The sequence below is a fragment of the Labeo rohita genome, chromosome 11, assembly GCF_022985175.1.
Source record: "Labeo rohita strain BAU-BD-2019 chromosome 11, IGBB_LRoh.1.0, whole genome shotgun sequence".
In the NCBI taxonomy this organism is placed as follows: Eukaryota; Metazoa; Chordata; class Actinopteri; order Cypriniformes; family Cyprinidae; genus Labeo; species Labeo rohita.
In genome coordinates, this window is record NC_066879.1 from 26,681,632 (window position 1) to 26,698,006 (window position 16,375).

Here is a 16,375-nt window from a genome sequence, read left to right on the forward strand (position 1 = left end):
AATAGTAAAAAAATTCACAATATTTGCACTGCTTTTGTTGAACTTTGGATCAAATAAATGCAGGCTTGGTGAGCAGAAGAGACTTCTTTAAAAAACATTAAAAACCTTACTGTTCAAAAACTTTTGACTGGTAATGTTTGTAGAGAAACCTGACTACTGATATAGTCAAATTAACTAACCTACTGTAACAATTACCAGACAATCAGGTACAATACAGCTTTACTTCATTGTAAGTGTGCCTTCAACAAAGGTTTGCAAATATTTTTACTGCTTTCACAGTCTAGTTAATGGTTAGCTCTTTAGCTAATGTGCACCATCCAATTTCCAGTGTTCTGTGACTTCGGGACCTCAAACATCTGTCATTCAATGAGTTTTAACAAAACAAATCCCCACAGAGTTCAGTGGTTCTGCACTAAAAAGTAGTAGTCTTCTGTTTTTTTTTTTAAGATTTCCTCCTTTCAGCCATAAACAATACTGTAAAACAAAAAAGAAGCCACATAAAAGGTATATTATAACCTTTTCAACATCGTCATTATGACGTACAATGTAAAACCTGTGTCAACAGATGTGAGCCTCTCTGATGTCTACGTTTGTTTGATAGCTAAAGAAAGCAGCGTCCAATTCTATACTGAAAAGAAATACTTTAAAATAACTTACAATGACAGTCAATGGAAGTCTTTTTCTTTTTGTATTCATTCACAACTTTCAAATAAATGTTATCTGTTCATTTGAACTATATTTAACTCCTAGCTTCTATTTAATGCTGATAAAGGGTTTGAGTGCATTGTATATTCTTGTCTTTTGATAGTATTGTTCAAAAAAGTGGTTTAATGTCTGGTTTCGATATATATATATATATAATGATAAAAATTCTTCTGATTACATCACATGAGCCCTACACACTCTCCATCATTAGTCTCATCACTGTCTTTGCTAATTGCCATGTACAATATTTTCTGTACTTCCCATGCTTAATTTATGAGCTTAATCTATTAGTAGCATTTCCTTTGGGAAAACTCTGTCCCTGATGAATACGAATGACCCACTGCTTCAGAAGCCTGTGCAGGTGCAGGGCTGCAGGCTTCACAGAGCCAGTGGCCTCCCTGCGGGTGCAGGGCACCATGTGCGTCCTGCTAAAAGTCACCGAGAGATACGGCGCACACACAGAAAGAAGTAAAAAGCCAGCGGAGGACTGTTACAGACAGTTCCCATAGTGTCTATAATGCCTGAATACTTTGAACCAGAAGAATAAGGATGCAGTCATATAATGCACTGCGAACGCTTTGATGCTGTACAACAAAAACACAGTCATAAGTCACAGAGGTCATTGTTGGAAAGATAGAAGTGAGCGCTACTATAGATCAAACAGAACGGCTGAAACCGCACTTAGAGTGAAGGTGTGGCAAATACAAATACAGACACATTCAATGATTTTGGTGGATATTTAGCTACTGGGCCTTGATAAAATATTCAGAGCGCATCAGACAGGAAGGGCTTAATAAGGAAACAGGAGTGAGTCACGCAGGGAGATGCATGGGTAACTTCATGTTCTCTATAATGATATTAAATGAAAATCTCTGCTGTTGCATGAAAATTATGAGCATGCCAGGAACAATATATCAGTCTTTCTACCAGCTGCACTAATTATTTACAACATTTATTACATTGAATACATTTATTAAGTATTAAATTAAAATTGTTCAGAAATAATAATAATAATAATTATTATATATATAATTATATATATATATATAAATTATATATATATATATATATATATATATATATATATAATTTTATTTATTTGTTAAATAGCTAAAAAAAGTCCAATTTAAATGATATAACAGCATAAGAAATATAATTAACTAACATTAGAAATACAGTACAACAATTATTTCAATATATACATATATATATATACATATATATTCTATAAATTGACATTAAATAAGTTAAATATTTTATTTTATTGATTTATTAAACAGGTATAAAAAAGTCCGATTTAAATATATAAACAATTGACGTAAAATATGAAAAATCTTAATTTATTTATTAAATAGCTAAATAAGTCTAATTTAAACGATATAACAGCATAAGAAATATATAATTAACTAACAATAGAAATACAATAATATATATATATATATATATATATATACACACACACACACATATATATATATATATATATTCTATAAATTGACGTAAAACAAGTTAAATATTTTATTTATTTATTTAAAAAAAAAATGTAAATAATATAACAGCATAGGAAATATAATTAAATAACATTAGAAATACCATTGCTTAAATAGCTATTTAAATATTAAATTAAATATTCTATTAAACATTACATATTTGACATGTAAAATAAGTAGAATATTTATTTATTAAATTGGTAAAAAAAAAAAAAAAACAATTTAAATGATACAACATAGCATAAGGAACATAATTAAATAACATTACAATATAATTAAATAATACACACACACACACATATACATATACATATACATATACACATATATATATATATATATATATATATATATATATATATATATATTTACACACACACACACACACACACATTTACATTTCTAATGTTATTTATGTTTCTTATGCTATGTTATATCATTTCAAGTAAATGAAACTTATTTTACACGTCAAAAATGTAATGTAATGTTAATGTTAATGTTAATGTTATGTATATATATTAAACATTACATATTACACATGTAAAATAAGTTAAATATTTATTTAAAGTCAAATTTAAATAACATAGCAAGAAATATAATGAAATAACATTAGAAATAATTAAATAAGTAAGTATTTAAATCTTTTATTAAATATATTACATACATAACATATACTTCTATAATTCTAGCCACTTCCATATAAAGTGCAATGACTTCATTTGGAAAAAATGATGTAATGTCTAAAATTATCTTAATTTGGGTGCCTTGAAAATACTGATACACATCATTTATAACTCTAACATATAACCCATCATTTATAACAATAAATGAATAACCCTAATTTGTGTAAATGTGCCCAGCAAGGCCTCTTTACTCATTGCTGGGATAAAGTTGTGTCTTGTACCACACTGCCAAAAAAAAAATCAATGCAGATGCGGCTTGTAATGTGTCCTCCAGTCTGAAATCCATAACTATCAACTGCCTTGACTCAGCTGAATCCAGATGAAGAGCACTTTAGGGGCTATAACAATCTTCCATTAGCGCTCCATTCAAGCACACAGACACAAGGCCCTGGAGCCGTCTCCTAAAACATACTGCTCTGAAATACAACCAAATGTTTCAGCTGACCCCATTGTTTCAATCTTTCTCATTTTCCTTTCCTCTCTGAGGACGAAACAGAGCCGGACAGAGATTGAGAACTAGAATGAGGGCCCAGCCTGACTCCGTCATCTTTTCAGTCTCTCCTTTCCCTCCAGCGCGCAACAGTTCTAATCGGCACCAGGCCAGACTTCACTTCCAGACGCACCTCTCTCACCCTGCCCCGCCGCCCTCTGGAGAAAGCTGCTGTTGCATAGCTAAAAATAGCACCTCTGGAAACAAAACCCTGAGAAGTAAAAGATGAGCAACCCATTGCACAGTGGGAAACCTGAGATGAGGTGAATCTGAGCTGTGGAGGAGAGAAAAGATGGGAATGCTAGTCGACAAAATGAAATTAGGTACTATATGTCATCTCTTGACCTTATTTCAATGCATCATTAAAGACGTATTATGCAGCAAGTCATTCAATGTTCTTAAATAACCTACTTCATCTTCTGTGTATCTATAGTTGAGAGCAAAGTGGAGTTATTTACATAAACCTGACCAAAAAATGTTCACTTCCACCCATTTAAATTTTCTTTAAGTGGCAGAAGGTGCTGAGAGAGGATTGCAGGTTTCTCTAATGCTGTTTTAATTGCAGACTCAGTGGGAGTATCCACAGGGTTGAGCCATAACTAACACGCTGCCAAGTATAAGGATTTCTCCAAAATTTGCCATATGGCAGGAAATACCTCTATAGGTGGTGAGGGGGGTGTGCAGGTAAAAGCATGTGCTCATTTGTGGTCAAATTTAATATTTTTGCACCAAATGTATACAGAATACAGCTATATTTTATGAAAAAAAATTGCTTTTAAACATCAAAACGTGTCATGTTAAACTACAAAAACTGATGGAGATTATCAGCAACACAATCAAAGCTAGCAATAGAAAATGAGTGGAATATCAGCATCTAGTGGTGTGATGAAGTCACTGCGACTTGTAGAGAACGGACACTGAACTAGAAGTAAAATAAAATAAAATAAAACCATCCATTTTAATGCTCTTCTAAAATTTAAAACCTAAACTGTTATTATATTTGAAGTTTGCCTTATTGATTCTATTTCTTTCTTTTTAAGGAAAAAAAACTATAAAACCTGGAAAAATGTTAAGTCAATGTACTTGACAAACAAATGCAAAATGCAATATTTATCAATAGCAAATTTCACAGCATGCAAATCAAATATTTTCAAAATAAAATTCAATGAGTATGTTATGGTTACAGTTGAGGTCAAAAGTTTACATACACCTTGCAGAATCTGCAAAATGTTAATTTTTTTTTTTTCCAAAATAAGAGGGATCATACAAAACGCATGTTATTTTTTATTTAGTACTGACCTGAATAAGATATAGCCTGTTCAAAAGTTTACATACACTTGATTCTTAATACTGTGTTGTTACCTGAAGGACTCGCAGCTGTGTTTTTGTTTTGTTTTATTTATTTATTTATTTTTGTTTAGTGATAACTGTTCATGTCCCTTGTTTGTCCTGAACAGTTAAACTGCCTGTTGTTCTTCAGAAAAATCCTTCAGGTCCCACAAATTCTTAGGTTGTTTAGCATTTTTGTGTGTTTGAATCCTTTTCAACAATGACTGTATGATTTTGAGATCCATCTTTTCACACTGAGGACAACTGAGGGACTCATATGCAAGAAGGAAACACGATGCATTAAGAGCCAGTACATTTTTCTTATTTGCCTAAATATCTTTTCTTTTATTTAGTACTGCCCTTCAGAAGCTCGATCGTAGAAGATACTTACATGTTCCCCTGAAGACAAAATAAGTTAAATTTACCCTGATCTTCAAAATTCAAAAAGTTTTCACCCACAGTCTCTTAATGCATTGGGTTTCCTTCTGAAGCATCAGTGAGCGTTTGAAGCTCATACAGTCATTGTTGGAAAGGGTTCAATACACAAAAATGTTAAAAAATAAGAGGAATCATACAAAATGCATGTTATTTTTTATTTAGTACTAACCTGAATAAGATATTCCTATATAGTCCACAAGAGAAAATAATAGTTGAATTGATAAAAGTGAACCCGTTCAAACGTTTACATACGCTAGATTCTTAATACTGTGTGAGAGACTCATATGCAACTATTACAGAATGTTCAAACGCTCAATGATGCTTTAGAAGGAAACACGATGCATTAAGAGCTGGGGGGAATCAGAGTAAATTTAACATATTTTGTCTTCTGGGATGCATGTACGTATCTTCTGTAGCTTCTGAAGGGCAGTACTAAATGAAAAAAAAAATATGATATTTAGGCAAAATAAGAAAATCGTACACATCTTCATTCTGTTCAAAAGTTTACACCCCTTTATCCTAATGCATCGTTTTTCCTTTTGGTGCATCATAATAGTTGCATATGAGTGTCTCAGAATACTGTGTGGCTGGTTTGAAACAATCTCTACTGTATAAAGCGCTGTGAAAATAAAGGTGACTTGATTACATTTGTAACTCCAACCTCCATTCACTTTTTAAAATGTAGGCTACTAGATTGTGTTACTAGTTAAAATGCAGGCTGTACTGTTTGCTCCGACCAATCCAAGATTTAATCTGACACTGTTCTCATTAAATTACTCTTTAGAATTTCCTCATCAGGATGGAAAACTTTTGTCGGGTTGCCAGCGGTTATCAAATTTCACTAACTGTTAAGCTGTATGAAATACCTCCATGAATGATAGCAACACAATGTGACAAAGACTGCTGAATGGGGGGATGACATGTACATCTCTGGATCATTCAGAGCATGGTCCAACTCAGTGGGAATAGGGGCCCCGGCCAGGTCACATGGCCACCGATATCATCTGATGTGGGCAGCTTTGCATCTTTAATTCATGATGGAAAAAAAAAAATGAGTTTGGTTAGCGGACAAAGTCAGCTGCTCTGAGTTTCCCAAAGCTGCAGTCAAAAATTATAAATGGAAACCTTCTCTCTGTAGGCCCACAGATATACAGAGTTGTGAAGTCTAATATGAAACAGAATAGTACGCAACCACAACCATGCAAGAGGAGTCTCAGACTGATACTCAGATATATTAGAATACTTGATACATACTTTAGACATTAGGTATAATGATGATCAAACCTTTAATAGATGCAGGGAGGCAGTGTTTCCTCAAAATATTGGATGCGGAAAAAAAAATCATAGTACAAAAATAAAGCAAAGCCAATATTACAAAATAAAACATTTAAAAGTGTATAAATTATTACTTTTTCTACAGACACACTGTCCAACAGTGATACCACAAGGTCAAGTTACAGCCCTGAGCCCCTGAGCCCATTGAGTTTTAACAGACTCCCTAAGCGTGCTGTGAGTTTGGTGGGGGGTAACTGAGAATAAATGGAGGAAAGTCACATGAGAGGAGGCAATGCCTCCAACACAATATGACTGGTTATGTTTGGCTAGGATCATGCATTAAATCCCGCCTTTGTGTTTATGTGCATTTGTGAATCAGTCTGAATAAACAATATACTGGCATTAATGGGAAGACTAATTTAAAAAGTAAGTAAACAACTCACACACTGTGGGAGTTTTTAGTGAGTAATCAGTAAGTAAATCTGTGTCTGTGACCAATATTTACCAAGCTTTGATAACTGATGATCCAAAAAAATTCAAAAATAGTTAAAAGTTAACTAATACAAATAACATATATACAGTGGCATGCAAAAGTTTGGGAACCCCTTGCAGAATCTGTGAAAATGTGAATAATTTTAACAAAATAAAAGAGATCATACAAATGAGAGATCAGATTTTTTATTTAGTACTGTCCTGAGTAAGATATTTTACATAAAAGACGTTTACATATAGTCCACCAAGAAAAAAAAATGAAATTATTACAATTAAAAAAAAGTTTGGGAACCCTTGGTTCTTAATACTGTGTATGGTTACCTGGATGATCTACGACTGGTTTTTTTTTTTTTTTTTTTTTGTTTTTTTTGTGATAGTTGTTCATGAGTCCCTTGTTTGTTCTGAACAGTTAAACTGAGCACTGTTCTTCAGAAAAATCTCCCAGGTCCTGCAGATTCTTCTGCTTTCCAGCATCTTCTGCATATTTGAACCCTTTCCAGCACTGACTCTATGATTCTGATATCCATCTTTTCACACTGAGGACAACTGAGGGACTCAAACACAACTATTAAAAAAGGTTCAAACATTCACTGATGCTCCAGAAGGAAACACGATGCATTAAGAGCCAGGGGGGTGAAAACTTTTGAACAGGATGAAGATGTCAAAATTTTTCTTATTTTGTTGAAATATATATTTTTTTCCATTTAGTACTGCCCTTCGGAAGCAACAAAAGATACCTGCATGTTTGCCGGAAGACAAATTAAATAAAATTTACCTTGATATTCAAATTCAAAAAGTTTTCACCCCCAGCTCTTAATGCATCGTGTTTCCTTCTGGAGCATCTTTTTTTCTTGTTCTTCTTTTTCTGATAGTGTAAGTAATGTATATTTAACCAAGAAAATGTGACTGGGACATGAATTTACATTTGATTTTTTAAAAAAAACTCTGCATCCTCATTTTAGAACACCACCACACACCACTGATAGATAGATAGATAGATAGATAGATAGATAGATAGACAGACAGACAGATAGATAGATAGATAGATAAATAGATAGATAGACAGATGTTCCAGCCACACAGATGTAAGGCCTATAAACTTTTTATCCTGTTATTAAAAGCAATACATATATCACATTTTTAATATAATATGTAATCGTATAACGTTTATTGATAATATCCAGACAATTTGCTATCTGAAACCTAGATGTCAAAGTTATTTTATCCACACAGGCAAAACTAACATCCTAACAGACAGTGATTTATATTACAACGCAACATTTCCCATTAAATGTGGCCTGAAGGTTGTTCATGTAATGAAACGCAGCAGCAAATGTCCTGTTCGCACAATATCCTTGAGCTACAAGAAGCGCCCTGGATGGGGCGATGACACTTTGACTTCCTACAGCATCCTTGGCCAACATTCGGCCTCAAAAACAACTAACTTGACAGCCTTGAAACGCCCGAGTTTATTCATCTAGATATGTCTGGTGACTTTAAATGAGGCTCCGTTTATATTTATCTACCGTTTCGTGTGATATTGCCGGTACCTCCAGGCAGTGATCATTTGCGCAGAGCAGCAGAAATAAGACCGCATCACTCAGGGATGCGCAGAGAGGCTGAAACACGCGGGATGCGGGAGGATTACTGAAGCAGCAGCGGCGGCCGTATTAAAGAAACACAAATCTAGCCCGTTTTTATCTCCTGTGGAACAAGGCCAGTCGCTTGTAATTCATTAACCCTGACAGCGCTGTGATAACATCGCTCGCTTACCTGTGTCGCTGTTGGTTTGGCCACATATGATGCAGTCTGGTTCTCCCATACGCACTGTAATGCGGGTAATATCCTCCCTTGCTTCGCTCAGTCTGTGCGTCCCTCTCAGAGCGCGCGCTCGTTTCCCACGCTCGCTCCTGTGGGCGCGCCTCCGATTCCAGCCGGACAGGTGTTCCGATCGTCTGCATTCGTGCTGCACTTCAGTAACGTCATACAAACCAAGCGTCACTTAAATATCACGTGATTAATGCATATATTAATAATAGCTAAATAGGTTAAAACACACTGACGGCTAAAAATAAATTTAACGTAAAACAAAATAGATAGAAGGCAATGTAGTATTAATTACAAACAAATGAAACTATCGTTCAAAGATTTAAAGAAGAAAGTGCTATATTTACTTAGCAATTAATTGTGTTAAATTGTTCAAAAGTGACTGTAAAGACTTCTACACTGTTACAAAAATTGTTTAATAAATGTTTACAATTAAATTACAATTTAAATACACTAAATATAATATATAATATAATATTTTAATTTATTTTAAAATTAATTTAATGTATCCCTGTGATCTGTGATGGAAATGTTAAATGTTAGGAGCAATGCAATTCCTCTAAACGTCTAATATGTTGAAACATTGAAACATTTCATATTAATGGTGTTTAATATTTCTGTGGAATCATTAAATAATTTCTCTGAAGATAAGTCTGTAGTTCCTTTTGGATATTCTAAGTAATAATGAACAATTTAATGCAATTACTTGCTGAATTAAAGTAGCATATATATATATATATAAATATATATAATCCAAGCTCCAAGCTTTTGAATGGTATAGTGTATAATGTTACAAAAGCTTTTTATTTCAAATAAATGCTGATCTTTGTGTGAGTGTGTGTGTGTGTGTTCATTTGATCAAAATTACAAAAACTATGTTTTTTTTTTTTGTTTGTTTTTGGTTTTTTTTTATATTAATATACATTAAAACTCAATTTATATCTGTAATTAAAGTTGAATTTTCAGAATCTTTACTCCAGTCTTCAGTGTTACATGATCCTTCAAAAATCATTCTATGGTGATTTATTATCAGTGCTGGAAACAGTTGTGCTGCTTTATATATATATATATATATATATATATATTTTGGAACCTGTGATACTTTTTACCAGGATTCTTTGATCAATAAAAGGTTAAAAAGAACAGCATTTATTTAAAATTGAACGTTTATACACTACCGTTCAAAAGTTTGGGGTCTGTAAATTTTTATTCTTTATTTTTTAAAAGAAATTAATACTTCTATTTACCAAGAATGCGTTATAGCATAGATTTACATTGTTAGAAAAGTATATTCAATATTTTTAATAAATGATGTTCTTTTTAACTTGTTATTCATCAAAGAATCCTGAAAAAAAGAATCACAGGTTCCCAAAAAAAAAAAAGAAAAAAAAAAAAAAAAAAATTGACATGATTCTGAAGGATCATGTCACACTAAAGACTGGAGTAACAGCTGATGAAAATTCAGCTTTGCAATATTACTGTTTTTTTTCTGTTAAAAAAAAAAGAAAAATAAATAAATATATATATATATATGTGTGTGTGTGTGTGTGTGTGTGTATGTGTGTATATACATATATATATATATATACACACACACACACACACACACACAAAAAAATTATATATATATAATTTTTTTTTTTTTTTTTTTTTTTTTGAGCATGTGCCTAGGTGAGTATAAGAGACTTCCTATTGCAGATCCCAAACTTGTATATAGTGTAAATTGTCATCTAATGAAAATTCAGCTTTGCAATATTACTGTTTTTTTCTGTTAAAAAAAAATATATATATATATATATATATATATGTGTGTGTGTGTGTGTGTGTGTGTGTATATATATATATATATATATATATATATATTTTTTTTTTTTTTTTTTTGAGCATGTGCCTTGGTGAGTATAAGCGACTTCTTATTGCTGATCCCAAGCTTATATATAGTGTAAATTGTCATTTAATGACAAAATAGATGCACTGGATTATTCTAAACAATATCTTTATCATGATAGGCTGAGACATACTCTTTCTTTATCAATGGCCTTCTGTTCCAAACACACAGCGCTCTTTGATAGGGAACTTTACATCATACATTACAATATAGTGACACACTGGCCCAGTTCAACATCACGCATGTTGCCTACATGAACAACAACACAAAGACTATCCCCTTGAACGCATATCTCCATTTAAGAGCATTATACGCATCAGAAATGCACGAACATCCACAAACAGACACAGGATGCCAAGTACTACTGGTCTTTTACACAAACAGCTACAGAGATGATTATAAAAAGCGGTTTTCAATATTAAAACGGCACGCAGTATTAAATGTAAAGATGCAGCTAGAGGATGAGAAGTAATTGGAGAAACTCTGTGGCAGGAATATGGTCATATAAAAAATAGTATTTGCTCTAAATTCTGTTCTAGAAGCCATACAACTGAGGAGCTTTAAAAAACTACTAGCAGCTTCCCAACCAGTATTGGTTATGCAGAAAAAAGTTTCTGAGGAGTTTAAAGTTTACCTATGGACAAATATACTGGAAGCTACTGGGAAATCTAATCTTGTATGCAGCCTGCAGTTTGTTCCAGGCTCGTCAGCTTGCAAAAGTCAATCTTGCATACTAAACCTTGAAGACAAAGGCCTGCACTGCTATTCCCACATTATATACAGATTTGCCAGGCACTGACAGACTTCACTGTGATGTTTGGAATACAAAGTGAGACTGCTCGGTACTCTGCTGTCAAGGGTTTAACGCAGTGCATGCCAAGCAAGGTCACACAATGTACAGGTCAAACTTCCCTGCAGTTACTGTTGTGTGCACTGCACACGTGTATTCTTGTACTGCCTCTAGTGGTCACAAAAAGTATTACATTACGACTAACATTCACTAGGACTACATCATGTTTGATTCATAATAAAATTATATTATGGTATGAGCCTGCTACAATAGAACATGTAGCATGACAACACTATGTTTTGTGGACACTTGTCATGGTATATAAATAATGTAATTATGCAGTACCCATAGTACTACTATGTACATAGTAGTAATATAGTAGTCAAAATGGTACAGTAATAGCATCTAATAGGATTACTGTAATATGACCACAGTACTTTTGGGTAATAAATAAATAAATAAATAATATCTCTGAGTGTCAGTTTACTTTAGCACAAGTAACAAAAGTTATACTCTACCAGTCAAAAGTTTTTGAACAGTAAGATTTTTTGATTATGTTTTTTAAAGAAGTCTCTTCTGGTCACCAAGCCTGCATTTATTTGATCCAAAATACAGCAAAATCAGTAATATTGTGAAAATTTTTTACTATTTAAGAAATATATATATTTTTTTTGCTTTCTATTTGAATATATTTTAAAATTTAATTTATTCCTGCATTCAAAGCTAAATTTTCAGCTTCATTACTCTAGTCTTTAGTGTCACATGATCCTTCAGAAATCATTCTAATATGCTGATTTGCTGCTCAAGAAACATTTCTATTATTATTATCAATATGTAAAACAGTTGAGTACATTTCTTTCAGGATTCTTTGATGAATATAAAGATCCAAAGATCAGCATTTATCTGAAATAAAAAAAAAAAACTTTTGTAACATTATACACTATACCACCACTCAAAAGCTTGGAGATTGGATAATATATATATATATATATATATATATGTAATTATAGAAATGAATACTTTTATATAAATTGATCAAAAGTGATGATAAAGACATTTATAATATTACAAACATTCTATTTCAGAGACATGCCGTTCAACTGACCTTTATGTTCATCAAAGAGTATATTCAATATATTTAAAGACTATATTCAAATAAAAACTGTTATTTTAAATAGTAAAATATTTTACAATTTTTCCTGCTTTTGCTATACTTCGGATCAAAGAAATGCAGGTTTGGTAAGCAGAAGAGACTTTAAAAAACATTAAAAATCTTTTGGCTGGTAATGTAGAAGCACAATAAACTAGCATTTTTCAGTTATCATTGTCAAATCACCCATCTAAAAAAACTGTTTGTGAACAAACACTGTTATTTTGGTATTATTTATAGGCCATTACAGTATTTATTAATATAATGACTTATGTAGTTTATGTAGTTTTAGTCATTTTGTTGTGCATTTTTGTCATTTGTATTAGTTTCAGGCCTACATATATATATATATATATATATATATTAGTATCTTATTGTTATTCACTTTAGTTTTAGATTTTAGATAACTCATTTTTACTTTTTTTTTTTAAGTTTTATTTTTTATCGTTTAATTTTTAATCATTTTAATGGCCTGTTCACACCAAGAACGATAGCTATAAACATTCATTATTAGTAATAAAGAGTAGCAGAGTCCACATAGTTTTTCCCCCCCAGGTGATAAACGATAAAAACATTGACACCCAGTCAAAATCAATCCTGCTATCACGAACTCGTGCGCTAAAACAATAACCAGACGATATCGTCCTCTGGTGTGGACGCTAACAGAGTTATCTTTATATTTATCGTTCTTGGTGTGAACAGCCCTTAGTTAACAATATTAGTAGTGCTAGACTCTGAGAAAACCGTGATAATGGTATCAGAAATCTATTACCACAAGATGGCGCCACAGTATCATTTGAGAAAACAAGTATGCTTGCTAAAACAAACATTGCATTTGATAATTTACACGAAAATACATGTCTGTCTGACCTCACATATTGTGTAGCGTTCACTGAATCTCCCCTTTTCCAAAACTCTGGTTCAAGACTGTATTTGGTGGGAGTTGTCTAGTTTGGTGTCGTTGTAGTCTTTAACCAATTTATTTACTTTTTTTTCTATAACGTCCTGAATTATTCTGTTTTGTGTTTATTCCCTTGTGTACCAGACACATGTTGTCGTCTGATTAGGCTATATAGTGGAAGTTTATGTTTGGCTTATCATTTGTGTTTGTCTAACCAGTGTAAATCTCAGAGGTTTAATTATTCTATATTAGAGGTTTTTCACTGAAGAATGCTGTGTGTACTTAATCTGAGACATTTTATTGATATGTTTTGGATAAATAATATACAGTAAGTGAAGTTTTGGGAGTTCATTTTAGTCCATCTCTGCAAGTCAGACTTTTCAGGATAGGAGACTAAACATGAACTCCCAAAACTTACTGCCAGATTTTGGAAGATAAATTCTTGAATCAGAGGTACAAGAAGATGTGATGCTTGTCCTTCAAGAGTCACTCTCAACTTATCTGTCTATAAAGCCTATATAAAAAAAAAAACTGTCTTCATGTATTTCACAACACATCAGCTTGTTATTCTTATTAAGTCAGGGGCATTTTTTAGGATTTTTTACCAAGCAAAATCTCTGAGAACCTGACACGTTGTACTTCTGAAGACTCCAGGTAGGTTGCAGTTCTGGAAAACGGTGGCGCTGGAGACTAAACGGTTCCTGATGGTGTCACACCTAATTCCTCACGTTAATTCCTAATTCTTTTGTAGCTAACATGCATCTTTTCTTCTCCACCTGTTTTTTATGACCATGTAGACTCAACAAGCATTTCGCTGTCCAATGGTCAAGCCTTAACTTTGCAAATTCTTGTCAAGTCAAGTCAAGTCACCTTTATTTATATACCGCCTTTAACAATACAGAATTGTGACAAGGTGGCTGTACAGTATTAAATAGGAAACAGCACATCAACAATGCCAAGGGCAACGTTAAACACTCACTTTTTAGGTAAAGGTAGTTAATCAAAAACAATAAAATAAAATGCAATATTGTGTTAAGAGAAAGTGTCCCCAACTAAGCAAGCCAGAGGCGACAGCGGCAAGGAACCAAAACTCCATCGGTGACAAATGGAGAAAAAAACCTTGGGAGAAACCAGGCTCAGTCAAGGGGCCAGTTCTCCTCTGGCCAAAGTTCCTGTGGTCTTGTGCCGACAGCCGTCTAGGTGATGTGGTCTTCACTGTGGATCCGTCTCTGGGGCTCATCTAGTTGATGTGGACTCTGCTGACATTCAGGGCTGTAGAGGTCGTCTCTAGGTGCTGATCCACCATCTGGGCTGGGTTCGGACTGGATCCGGGGGACTGCAGTGACCATCTGATCTGGATACGGACTGGATCTGGTGGTTAATGTGACCTCAGAATAAGAGAGAAACAGACTAATATTAGCGTAGATGCCATTCTTCTGACGATGCACTGAGTACATCGGGTGTTATGGGAAGTGTTCCCGGTTCCGGTTGACCTAATTAGTGCAGCCTAACGATCCTTTAACGGATTTGAATTATAAGAATGTGGATTTGTTATGTGTAAGCAAGGTTAAAGAGATGGGTCTTTAATCTAGATTTAAACTGACAGAGTGTGTCTGCGTCCTGAACATTGTAGGGTAGATTGTTCCAGATTGTTCTTGTAATGCATTAGTATTGCATTCTTCTCATGGGCATTTAATAATTTGGACTTTTCAGTCTTGGTTAAATATCTTTTTTGGCTCATTTTATCTGTAAAAGAAAACATGCCTAATAATTATGCACACCTGAATATAAGGAGTTTTTCACTTCCAGCGGACAATTATATATCACATATAAATGATTAAATACAAAATTAACAGTAGTTATTAAGACTGATGTGGTTTGGAATTGGTAAAATGTGTTTGGAAAAAAATATGACCAAAATATCAACATGCCTAATAATTCTGCACACAGTGTACAAATAACATGAGTTATGTAATCAGATTACTTTTTTTCAATTAACTAGTAAAGTAACACATTACTTTTTTAATTTACTAGAAAATATCTGAGTTGTTTTAATCGGGAGTAAGATGTTACTTTAGTTCTAGAATAAATGTGAACATGCATTAATTCATCTCACTTGCAAAAAAACTTCAGTGTTCCCCAAAATAAATAAAAACAGTGAAATGCAGCTTAGAATATGACGCAAAGCGTCTTTATGTATTTAATCCAATTTTATTAACCAGTGTTTTTGCTCCTGGCCTTCGATGATCCAATTCAACCATAATAAGCAGAAATTACTCAAGATAAACTAACGTTTGTTTCTCTTTTTTATTGTTAAAGAGCGTTGAACTTTCTTCTCCTGCGTTCTACTACACAGACGTGAATTTACGTTTCCTTCAGCCTGGGGCTTTTAGTACGAAAGGGCTTTTACATTTGCCAAAAAATAGAACTTTTTAAATAAAAAACAATCCCTGCCCAGATTTAAAAAGTAACAAAGTAACGTAACGCATTACTTTCCATAAGTAACGTTCCATACTAAGTAACGTAATTAGTTATTTTTAGGGAGTAACGCGATATTGTAATGCATTTATTTTTAAAAGTAACTTTCCCCAACACTGTTTGAGTGCATTTCCCATTTTTTATGCTTGCTCGCTCAGTTGGCCTCATATTTTACATCATATGTGGCTTTATGTAGGGCTAAATTTATTAAACATATTTAAGTTGCAATGTTTATATTTTACAATATAAATACTCGTTACTAAAAGTACTGTTAAAACGTTCGGTTTTAGCAGAACGTTCTACTGCAGCATTTGATGTCAGGCGTCATGATGGGGTGCAGTTACCCGTATTTTCCACTAGAGTCTGCTATTGTTCCTCTCAATCCGAATCCCCAGTCTGTACACATTCACCAATGAGAACCGGCCGCTATGAGCTTTGA

At 33.2% G+C, this 16,375-nt stretch overlaps 1 protein-coding gene across 1 annotated transcript in view; it reads right to left on the minus strand.

Moving 5' to 3' along the window:
- Positions 1-8,817, minus strand: part of nfasca (neurofascin homolog (chicken) a) — a 129,819-nt gene extending 121,002 nt beyond the window's left edge. The window contains exon 1 of the mRNA XM_051122226.1: positions 8,676-8,817. The gene's annotated coding sequence lies outside the window, so the exon portion shown is untranslated. The remainder of the gene's footprint in view (positions 1-8,675) is intronic.
- Positions 8,818-16,375: the final 7,558 nt, after the last annotated feature.